This window comes from Austrofundulus limnaeus, unplaced genomic scaffold, assembly GCF_001266775.1.
Source record: "Austrofundulus limnaeus strain Quisiro unplaced genomic scaffold, Austrofundulus_limnaeus-1.0 Scaffold138, whole genome shotgun sequence".
NCBI lineage: Eukaryota > Metazoa > Chordata > Actinopteri > Cyprinodontiformes > Rivulidae > Austrofundulus > Austrofundulus limnaeus.
This window is the reverse complement of record NW_013952540.1, coordinates 595863-607408: the sequence shown is the minus strand read 5'-3', so window position 1 is coordinate 607408 and position 11546 is coordinate 595863. Positions and strand designations below refer to the sequence as shown.

General features: G+C 37.8%; 1 long non-coding RNA gene across 1 annotated transcript in view; it reads left to right on the top strand.

Moving 5' to 3' along the window:
- The first annotated feature begins 219 nt into the window (after window positions 1–219).
- The window catches only part of LOC106522879 (uncharacterized), a 19016-nt gene continuing 7689 nt past the window's right edge, over window positions 220–11546 (top strand). Inside the window, exon 1 of the long non-coding RNA XR_001310830.1 lies at window positions 220–313. This is a non-coding gene — a long non-coding RNA (uncharacterized LOC106522879). The remainder of the gene's footprint in view (window positions 314–11546) is intronic.

Genomic DNA, 11546 nt, shown 5'->3' with positions numbered 1-11546 from the left:
YGCTTTCCCATTACAAAACAAGAACTATTCTATGTATTTACATCTGAAAATGTCAATCCCATTCAGTATCACAGCATGATTTGCAAGTCATGCAGCTTGAAAGACCCGTCAAGGSAGAGGATAAAAGGCAAAAAAGCAAAGAGGTTTGCCTCTTTACAAGTCTGTCCAGAACAAGGAAAGAAGAAAATGTACCGTACGTGGTACGAGATGGGGGGAAACTACACTCAACAGGCTTGGAGCCGCTACAAACGGGTGGACAGCAGTGAGAAGAAGAACGGCTTCGGTTTGAGGTTGTTTTCTTGTGGTTTTCATGGTAAGTRCCCTCCGTTCTCCGCTCATGTTCTCATTTCTACCCTTGAAACATTTGCCCTGGTTTGTTTGGAGTTTCTTTCTGGTAAAAGACAAAAAAAAACTGGAAAGACTTTGAACTGGTCCAACTGCACCCCAAYAGAGAGGTCATGTTTTAGGAGCAACACATCCTCTCGAACACTGGGTGGTGGAACAATTGCGTGTCCTCGGGATCTTTGGACTCCATTTGCATTGGCAACAGGTAGTGGGGCTCTCAACGGGGGGCCCCCGGATGTCTGTTTAGAAATTCATCTGCTCCTTCACATCAGAGATCTCCAGCGGGCTCAACAAGGGAGAACACAGAGGGGGTAGGTGTAGCGGGGGGACAAAAGTGTTAGAGTGCTTTTTGTTGACAGGCTCCAACAACTTATCGTGATCCTTCATTGCCGCGTTTGATGGACATCTGAGCACCACTTGTGAAAAAACATGGGGGATGGTGAGGAGAGGACTGGTGTGGTGGTGAGGAGGTGGGGGGGTGGGGGAGGACAGGGTGGGGTGTCAACGCCAGGACTGATGGAGTGTGCGCTAAAAAGCACTGTATTGAAAAAAATAAACAAATCAGAAACAATTATGTGTGAACTCTCATGGAATATTCATTGGCGAGCAGCCTTTTTGCATGACAAGCCATCACTCCACCTCCGGTCCATTTTTTTTTTTTTTTTGTTCCTCCTCTCGATGTCCTGCACACATGGAGATGTGCCTGCCACTTAAATCAAATTAGTCATTAGCAAATTGAATCAACAATTAGAGCAAGAGAGCTACATGAAATTAGCGTCAGCTCAGTCATATTTGTCAACCTATCAGGGCAACCTCTGGAGTAGTTTTTCCTGCGGTCTAAACTCCTCTCCGGTGCGTCCAAAGTCAGGGCTGTAGCTCAGGGCGAAAGGCCCATCGCTCTTCTGCCAGGGTCACCTAGCATCACTTCACTTATTTCATTTATTTTGCCAAACTGCATTTGTTTKGTCTGACGGCTCTGGTGGCTGCCCCGGTTCCCTCTCTTTCCGCCTCTTCTGGATTATTTGTATCGACGTTTCTCACTCCTCTCCAACACAGCTTTTAGTTGGAGGCTGTCAAAAACATTGCTGGCAGAAATGGAAGTATCCTCATTATGCAAATGCCGCCTTCCACTGATGGCATGTTCTGTTTTTATAAATTGCATTCCCCCTTGTCAGGAGTCAAATTGTATTTGAGCAACTTCAGAGAAATTGTCACTAAGATTTCAATTTGGTTTGCCGGCGATGCCACCATCAATTTAGTCAGAATAAACACGGACATCTGTTTGTTTCTTTGCAAACAGCAACATTTATTTGGCTGTTCTTCACAATCCCATTATTGTGTAAGTACAGCTAGGGTGCAAAAGTATAGAAAACAATAAATAAAAAAAATTGTTCAATTAAATTCATTCCAAACGCAGATTTCAGTTAAATAAAATATGATAAACAGCGGCGCTTAGTGTATATTTTTAAATGCCTTTCTGCACAAACTTTGAAGGGAGTTGACGGGGCGTCCTCTAAGGAAATATTAATAATCGTGTTTCATTAGAAGTAACAAGATAACTCGTTTAGAAKTGATCTTCTGTAACCTGCATGAACAACTCGGTAATTGCTGAATTGCTTTTGTATCTAATTTGTAGGTTTTCTCGCAGGCTTCTTTTGCAGAGACAAACTTTATGAATAAAAACCTTGTTGCGGCTTTGAACTCTCATCTCAAATAAACCCTACTGTAACTTTTTAAATGCCAGAATAAATATCAAACATCCACCTTTTCCATGATGCATTCTCTAAATGTCGTTGTAAAGTCCGCAAATCCTTTTTCAGTCTTTAATCTTCCCAATAAAAACATYCTTGAGGGTTTTTTTAATAACTGGATCAGTTTAGAAAATACTATTTGATATCATTTAAAAGGAGATGAACTTAGTAACCTTGGTCATATAGCAGAAACTAATGCTGAGTTTGCACTTTAAAACCTAGAAAAACAGCATCTTGGGTTCCAGTCTCCAAACARCTCTGTCAGCACGGGTCAATAGAAATCCGTTTTCTGGGATGCAATCGGAAAGAAAAACTTCCTTACCAAGTTTTTTCTGTAAATATATCCAAATAGCATCAAGGAATTGGGACTTTCTGGTTTCGTTGTGTTTGTTTATTTTCACCTACAAGAATCTCGAGGGTCTTCAAACCACAGGATCTTTTTTTTTAAACTTTGCTTCATATTCAGACCTGTGTTTAAGTGGCACTACATTCAAGCGCCCTCTCTTTGGAGAAAAAAAAATACACATCAAAGTGGCAAGACAAACTCTCAGTTCACTTCAAATTGGCCAAATACGACTCACTTGCCTCGTATCCTCCATCATTGTTACAGATGCCTTAAACCTGACAGCAACAAAAATTAATGACGCCTGGCTACCGACGCTGACAAGCCAAAGACAAAAAAAAAAGATTGGGAGGAGGGGGGGGGAAGGAAAAAAGTGAGAAAAAACGTCAGGGTCGATTTTAATATTCATGAATTTTCTACCAGCTCAGTTCAGCAGTTTCGATTAAGCATTAATTAGGAGCCAGAGGGGAAACCAAACAAAAATAAGGAGCTGAATGACTAATGAAGGTGGTGGAGATGTGGGTAGGCTTGCCACGCCGCTAATGGTATCGGCATTATGGGTGCTACATGGGCAGGAGTGCCAGCGATGTGGGCGGCTAGACGCACCTCTGCCCACACCAGAGCTCACACTCGGGAAGAGAAAAAAAACACACACACACTCTCTGGCCATGTACGAATAACACTCGCCTGAAAACAGCAAGCAACCACTGCTTCCTCTCGTGGATGCTTTCTGGAGAGAAAAAAATATATAATTAAATAAAATAAAAGCTCCACATTTAGGAGAGGAGGAGGGGTTCACGTGTGTTGGTTGAACGCTTACACACTCCTCTGGGTGATGGAGGATTTTTGCAACCCTGAAACATTTTCCAAAGCAGCTGGACAAACTTAAAAACTTTCAGTCTGTGTACAACATTTTTATGTCCGTTAAACTGCTGTGATACGTGTTGTGCAACTGATTTAAGATGAACACACTTTTTTGCAACATAAATGTACAGTAGATCAAAAYAGAAAGAATGAAGGTAGTCGTATTTTGAAGGACAATATTCCTAAATTCTTATTTTCATGTATTTTAGTGCTTAAATACAGTTTTGCATGAATTAAATCCAAAATCTTTTAATTTAAAGAACCAAAACCGGCTTTAAAGAGATTTAATGGACATGTAAGTCTCTGCTTCATTACAATTTTACTGCTTAATATAAATTTAAGACAAATAGTAAAGTGTTAATTTTCTAAKCTAGTCCAACCTGGAAAGCAATTTTAAAGAAAAGTATTTGTCTTTAGTTTTTTGCATTTAGTTTTATCATGAATTAGTATCATTATACAATGGTCAGTACATAATTACTAGTTAAAACATCATAAATTTTGTAATATTTTGCGTCCTTTTAAAAAAAATGCAGAAGAAAATAATAATAAATTGAATTTCTCGACCTTTATTATTATTAAGCAAAAAAAAAGTTTAAAATTTTGCTTTTAAAAATAACTAAAAAATTCGGACAATTTACCAATAAGCTTATAAAGGTTTCAAAATAATTCAACGTCTTTTCATTTTCACCCCATCAAACAAAAATGTTTTTTGCTTACAAAAATAACACTATTGCTGGTTTTGATCCTGTTTGCAGTGTGTATAATCTCTGAATATTTAATACAAAAATTCCAATTATTTTTATTTAATATTATAATAAAACTGTATTATTGTTTCAATAAAGGACAAAACTGCCCATGGGTTTTATTCAGTCTGTCACAACTAATATGAGGGTTAATTATCAGTGTACTTCATGCATTTACAAAATTACAATGTATATGTATGACTGCTCTGGAGTTGAATATATTGGTTAAATATGAATAAAGAGCATAAATATGAATTTGGAATAAAATTTTCATTCATTATTGTCACATCTCCAAAATGTCAGCTAGGGCAAAATTTGCATCCTATAAATATTTTTATCTTAATTATTTTTCTTTTCTTTAAAATAACAAAGTGAGAACTCGTACGATGTTGTATTCCTACTGGTTTTTATTTGTAATGGGTAGACAATTACATATATAACCTGCAGGATCAGAGGAAGAGTACAGAAGAGGGAAGAAAAATGGTTATATTTCCTTTTATCTGTTTGAGAAAGGGCTTTAGAGTCTCCTCTCCCAGTAAAACAAGGATAAAGGTAACAGAGGGGGAAAAAATAAATGATATTGTTACAGAGGAATTATCTTTAAGCCTGCCCATGATATTTGAATTGTATTGGTGAATTGTAATCAGGTATTTTAGCTTAGCTCTCCGTGTTGAACGCCTACCATCTGGTATTGGACAACACTGTGACAGACAGAGGGCTGGAAAAAGAGGAAGAGGAGGAGGGGGGAGACTGAGAGGCAGAGAGAAAGACCTTATCCAGCTGAAAAGCCTGGCGACTTTAGTTTCCCAATCTCTAAATCTACACATTGTAATGTAAGTCCACAGACAGGAAGCCCAGAGCAAACAGTGTTTGTATGAGCAGATATAGGCTGGAGATCCCTTCCAATCATGAGGCGATGTTTGGGGCTTTGTTCACTCCGGGTAGGTGATGAAGGGGGGAGACGGAGCGAGTTGTTAAATTATTGGGGTTTTTAGACATCTTTAAGCCTCCAATATGATTCAGTTTTATTGTTTTGTTTGCATAAATCCTAACCTGAGATAATATCATGTGTTGAGGAACAAACACTATGATGGAGATGAGGATAAAGCAGCTTGCTAGTGCTTTTTTTAAAGTGTTTACTTGTTTTGTCCAATGAATGGGAAAAGATCTTTTAGGAAAAGATTGTAWACGACATATACGGGCTGCACGGTGGTAGAGCTCTCAGTAAGAAGGTTGCTGGTTTGAACCCTGGCCGGGGACATGCATGATTGACTAATTGGTGACTCTAAATTTTCCCAGTGAGTTGAGAATGGTTGTCTGTCTCATTTGTCTCATGGCCCTGTGATAGACTTGCAACCCGTATATTCGGTCCAGGTCAGTTTGTTTCTGTTTGGTTCTGCTTAGGTGTTTGTGTCTCCATCTCAATGTGTTCCTCACTCTGTGGGCGTGATTATGGGCGGACCGTCCGCAGCAGCTTCAACTGTTGTATTAAAAAAACTTAATAAATTTCTTAAAAAGCTGTTATGGTTTTACCATTCAGACTTTGCTTTTTATTTATTTATTGTCGCATGTGCTTGTGTAACCGTGGGCAGCCAGTTTGTTCGAAACCTCCTGGTTATCTGCTAATCTTCATCTCCTTCACCTTTTTCCAGGAAGTGTTTCCAAGTTCTGCCTTTCCCAAGATTGCCAAAAAGGTTAGCCCGTGGTTTTATCACTACTTTTGCCATGTCGTCGTTTCACKCCGCACTCTCGTATTCCAAAACAAAAGAGGATCTCTCCACCTTTCTTCTGTCAGAGCTAATCCACGGGCAGCACTGTGCTGACATCAGAATGGTYAGCRTGCTGTACTCGCTTCTACCCACTTAGAACCATCAGAGAGGAGGTACTGAAATASCTCAGCTGTATGCGGTTGGAACATCATGGAGACACATTCGGCCGAAGCCAAACTGCATACAGGCGCGCCGATGGAGTGGCTTATGACTGCAYGATATGGGCACCAGTGACCCCCGTGACCCTGAAAGGAAAACATGAGTAAAAAGATAATGTATGGATGGATAGACCTATATGACGTGTCAATCTGATAGAGGACCATCAAGGTATAATGAGTCAATTTCAATATAGGAAGTAATTAATTTTTTAATCCCTGTAGTTTGTGAAAGGATCCTAATATGCACTATGGTTAAAGGTCAAGTTCAAAGGGGTACTAAACTTTTTAGACCCTGACCTTAAGAATACAAAGACTTGCATTTCAAATAGTCAGTTGAACAACTCAAACACTGCAAAAACATAAATAATCAAAATCATCATGAAAAAAAAACATACAATTTAAACCAGGGGTGTCAAACTCATTTTCACATAGGGCTACACGAGCATTACTGTGGCCCTCAAAGGACCAGTTATTACCTTTGATATTTTATGTTTAACTCTAAGTAAACACAAAATGTAATTTTTTTGTCTCATTGCAATGACTGAGTACTGCTAATTATAACTGGGCTCTACATGGTATTTTGTGCATAGAAACAGTGTTTAACACATGCTCTTATAAATACTGAAAAGTAAATGGTAAGTGGACTGAACTTATAGAGCGCTTTATCAAGTCCCTCCGGACCCCAAAGCACTTTACACTAACAGAYATTCACCCATTCACACTCACATTCACACACTGATGATGGCAAACTACACTGTAGCCACAGCTGCCCTGGGGCACACTGACAGAGGTGGGGCTGCCATGTACCGGCACCACCGGACCCTCTGACCACCATCAGTAAGCAAGGCGGGTGAAGTGTCTTGCCCAAGGACACAACAACTGAAACAGCTGGATGGGGGATTGAATCAGTGACCTTCTGGTTCCAGGACGACTCCCCTAACCACTCCTCCACAGCCGCCCAGTACCATGCCCAGTACTAAAAGTACTATGTGTCCGACTGACTACATGGGAAATAATACTATTAAAAATAAAAGTTTTACTCACTGTTGAGTTGTGGTAAGTAGCCTCAGTGAATTCTGAACTCTCCCACTCTTTCCACCAGAGGGTGTGTTCCAGTTTAATTTTACAACTTGTAAGTGGGAACTTCTCAATGTTCAAACTGGCTGATGCAGAAGTAGCTGGTGAAAATGCARTGARAGTTTGACCTGACTGTCGGCTACTTTTGAACCCTGTGCACCTCCACCTAGTGGTGGGATGCYGTCATTTTGCGGATAAAATRATCAACATGCATTACAGGAGATGTTTATGGTCTGGCTTTAATGTAACAATTTAAGAYAATAATGCATTTTTTAAACTTTCACAAGTCACACAGAATGCTGTGCCAAGCCATGTTTGGCTTGTGGGCCTTGAGTTTGAAAAGTGATTTAAACTCTTAGTATTGTTTTCATTTTTGTGACAAATACGTATAGTAAAAATATGCTAAAAGGATTAACTTTCCTAGGATTCCCAACTTGGCATTGTTAGACCCACAGAGGGATCCCAACTCCAACTTTAAGAATGACTCAAGTCCCAGAAAATAATTAGGACTTGTTGCAAAATAAAAATGTATGGTGAAGTTACCTGGACATGGTACAGGGTTAGGTTTAGGAATCCCAATGCACCTGGCTAAAGCTAGGAAAACTTGTCAATATGATAATATACGTATGTAAAAAAAAAACATTTTTCATTTAGTGCCTGTTTCATCTACTTTATATTGACACCATGCAATTTCCCAAATACAGTACATTATAATTACAAAAATGACTGAAGTGATTTATGTTTTTGTTATTGGCAAAAATCAAAAATTAGGCTTGTTCAGTCAAATACTAGTAAACAGTAAAGTTATGAAAATTGGATAATTTGTAAGATTTGGACCACATTAGTTTCTGGAAACCCATAGTCATTCCTATTAGTTAAAATTCTAGACCTTTACAGAAAGTTAAAACCACAAAAAGAGGGGTTTTATGTTTGTTAAAATCTTCCCACCTGCAGAACAGTTAAGTGTTTCTCCTGATGACATTTTAGGGTTCCTACTGAGTGTAAACACATAGAACTAAAATTTGCAGGCACTAGGTGCATTTCCATTGACCATGAAAAATGCGCACATTAGAATTTCGAAAATAAATTTGCTCAATGGAAACACGTCAATTTCAAAAAAAAATTACGTTTTTCGACAAAAAGTTTTTGCGCTAGGATGAGGTGGTTTTTCGGCCGTATCGAAATTGGTGTTTTTCGCAAAACTGCAATGGAAACTTTTTTCGCATCACGGGAGTCACGTGATCAACAACCGGCTGTTTCTACTGGTGAAAAAGACGACGACGAATAAGATAACAGGAAATGCAAGTAGTAATAATATCACAGAAGTAGTATAAAGTAGTAAACTCACCGACTACATTTTCCCAAAAACACAGCATACGTAGCCGCTCCCAAGTAGGGGCTTGTTGCTGGAAAGCCTCAATAAAAGACGCTGACGTTTCCTCTGATGATGAGCGCTAGTGTCATGGTAGCAACATGCTGTRTTTACATCCATYRCCGCCATGTTTATAATAACTTATCGCGAGAACAAACATATCCACGAGCGACTTTAATAGCATTTCTTACTTAATGGAAACACCGCAGTTGTAAAACGGTGTCTTTTCGACATTAACAGAATATCGACAAAGTTTTGCGCACATTTGCAATGGAAACACAGCTACAGTTTTGTTTTTTTTTTTTTTTGGAAATGTATTGTACGCTCAGCTGTTCAGGATACTCTGATATACATTGTGTTCCCTCATGAAAGACAGTAGGACTTCTTTATTTTAGGGGTGGCTGGGTTGAACACATGGCTCAGTCTTTTTTGTCTTATTATTTTGGCTTTGCGGAAGGTCAGCAGTTCGTCCAGCTGAATCATGGCTTCATCTGAGTGACCYGTGGCCTTTCACTGCTGCGCAAGAGAGCTCCACTGTCCAAAGTAGCTTGAAACACACCAGGGTTTGAAGTCTGCCTCTGTTAAATGTAGACAGTCATGTGGCTGTGATCCAAATTCCAGACATTCCCCCTAATTTTATCTGTGTTATTAGTACCTCAAACAAATACCTCACCCCTATTTGTTCTCGTGTAACACAACCTGAACTGAACATCACGTGAACATCCTATCTGGTCAGCGAGGGTCAAGCGTGAACAATAATGATGATTATCGCCGGCAGCTGCGGGTGAGAGTGTGCGCCCTTTGTTGAAGTTTTTCCTTTTCTTTCCCCGTGCCTCCGCCRCCTATCACAATTCATTACCACAAATTAGGGTTCAATAAAATTGCTATTCAGAGATAATTAGGAGTTAGGGTTTGTGGTGGCTGTAGGGAAGGGAGGGGTTTGCTTTCCTCGGGTCTTCATGAGCCCCTAAACCTATAAATTGAGGGTTTGCAGCTGAGGCAAGTGGAGTGCGACCCAGACTCACAAACACACAATGAGAAGACCCACATCACTGATAAAAAAAGACACTCCTGTTTTACTCCCCTCTCCGTTTTTTCCCTTTCTCCCATTCACCTGCTGAGTTGGAGCCGCTCCAAATTAAACAAATTATTTCATGCCTCTCTCCTTTTTATTCTCGGTTTCTACTTCACAGTAAAAAAAAAAAAAAAAAAGAAGAAAAAAAAGTTAAGCGACAGCTCACAGACAAACAGTGATTCCACATAAGGACGCTGGCTAATAAGGTTGTGTGGGGTCTGCTGGTGCGTAAGTGGCGGCTGGAGTGCACGAGCCGGGGTTACGTCTGCACATGTGAACAAAGCTGACGAAAGGTTTGTCTCTCGTTAATTAACACTTTCCTAATGCTACCAATCTTTGCATTCGAAGAGGAGCGAAAATTTTTGCTGGGTTGACAAAATTTGCCTTCGAGCAGATATATTTAATTAAGACACAGCTTGGATTTCTTTTGTGTCTTCATTATTATTCATTAGTTTAGTTTGTAAAACATTTACACTAAATTGCTCCTTTTTGTTGTTTGTGTCACAGTGTAAAAGCCACAAAGCTATTTTTGCATCTTCAAAAAAGGTACTTTTAATTTGTTTATCAGAATAAAAACGGCAGTGACTGCAATAGTGACTCAAACTGAATGTGATGTCATTTATTTAAAGTAGGCTATGTGCAAATATTTCAGTGTGCCAAGTGTTGATTTAACCTTCTCACAAGTTTCACATTTATCTTATTCAGTCAACTGCTCTGGATGCAATAACAAAACTCACTAGAGAATTAGGTAAGAGTTTGAAAATAAACATTTTTTTAATAAAAAAAATTGACAAATATGTCACTGCAGTTTGAACATGTTTGCTTCGTTTCAGAAACAAATCAGTCTATTTTATATGTAACTGTTGATTTCCAAAGCCACCACACTAAATTTATTAGGCTGTTTAAACCTTTTAACTGGATTAATTTAGCAGAAAATAGTAAAACTAGATTTGTTGGACTCATTTTTTATCATTTGTCTGCTAAAGTACCACACACTTGCTTTGTTTGGGGGAAAAAACGGTTCTATAGCAAATTATGGAGTTAAAAACTCAAAGTATTTGCTTGATTAAACTGACTAAATCTATGAAATATACATTTTGTAACAATAATGTGATTTTATTCTCAAGTTCTCTTGTGTTGTTAAAATTCTTTTCTAAGGTGTCTAGTTTTTTAATAGTTATTAAACAAATTATTAAAGTATCTAAATCAAACACAAAATAGAAGCAACTAAATCCTATGAGGAACAGTCACATAATGTAATGCTTAAAAGTACATCTAAATGTACTAGTAATCTTTCTGAGTCTGGTGTAAATACTAACTGAGCAATAAATGTTTAAAATTATTTGCTTTTATATTCTGAAAATTTAAAAATTAAAGAAAAACTWTAGATTTGTTTTTAACAGATACCTTATCATGGAGGATCTTTGTTTTATTATGCAGAAATAAAAATTTAGGCCTCTAATTAATGACTTTTTATTTTTTTGGTAAGACGTTGCTTAAAAAAAGTGATGTTTACTACATAAAAAATGCTGATACCAGCATAATAGTTATATACTTATTAGCTAACAAAAATGTTTAAACTATTTTCTTTAAAACCCTGTAACTTATTTTTTAATATTGCTGTTCAGTGGAAATTTAAAATTTAAGTTACAGGTGCAACTTTAATTGTTTTAAACTTCAAAACTAGCTTTAGCTCAGTCTTTTAGTTTATTAAAGCCAATTTAGGAGACCTAAATGCCTTTGAGCTTTTCATTTTTAAATGTTATTGCTGTTCTAAGCTATTGAAAGTGAAAAGTTTAAAATGTGCTATTATATCAAGCAAATCCAGTTGTCTTTGTGAGCTTTAAAACTATCTTAGCTCAATCTTTTAGATTCAACCTTTAAGCTAATTTAGATTTTAATACCTTTCTTAAACTTTAGTTCTGTTTTATCTTGTTAAAAATGAAATGTTTGAAATTTGTTTTTGTCTAATTTGATTGTTTATGTTAGCATTACAACTAGATTATAGTTTTTGACTTTAAATAGTAAGCAAACTTCTGAAAGTAATGA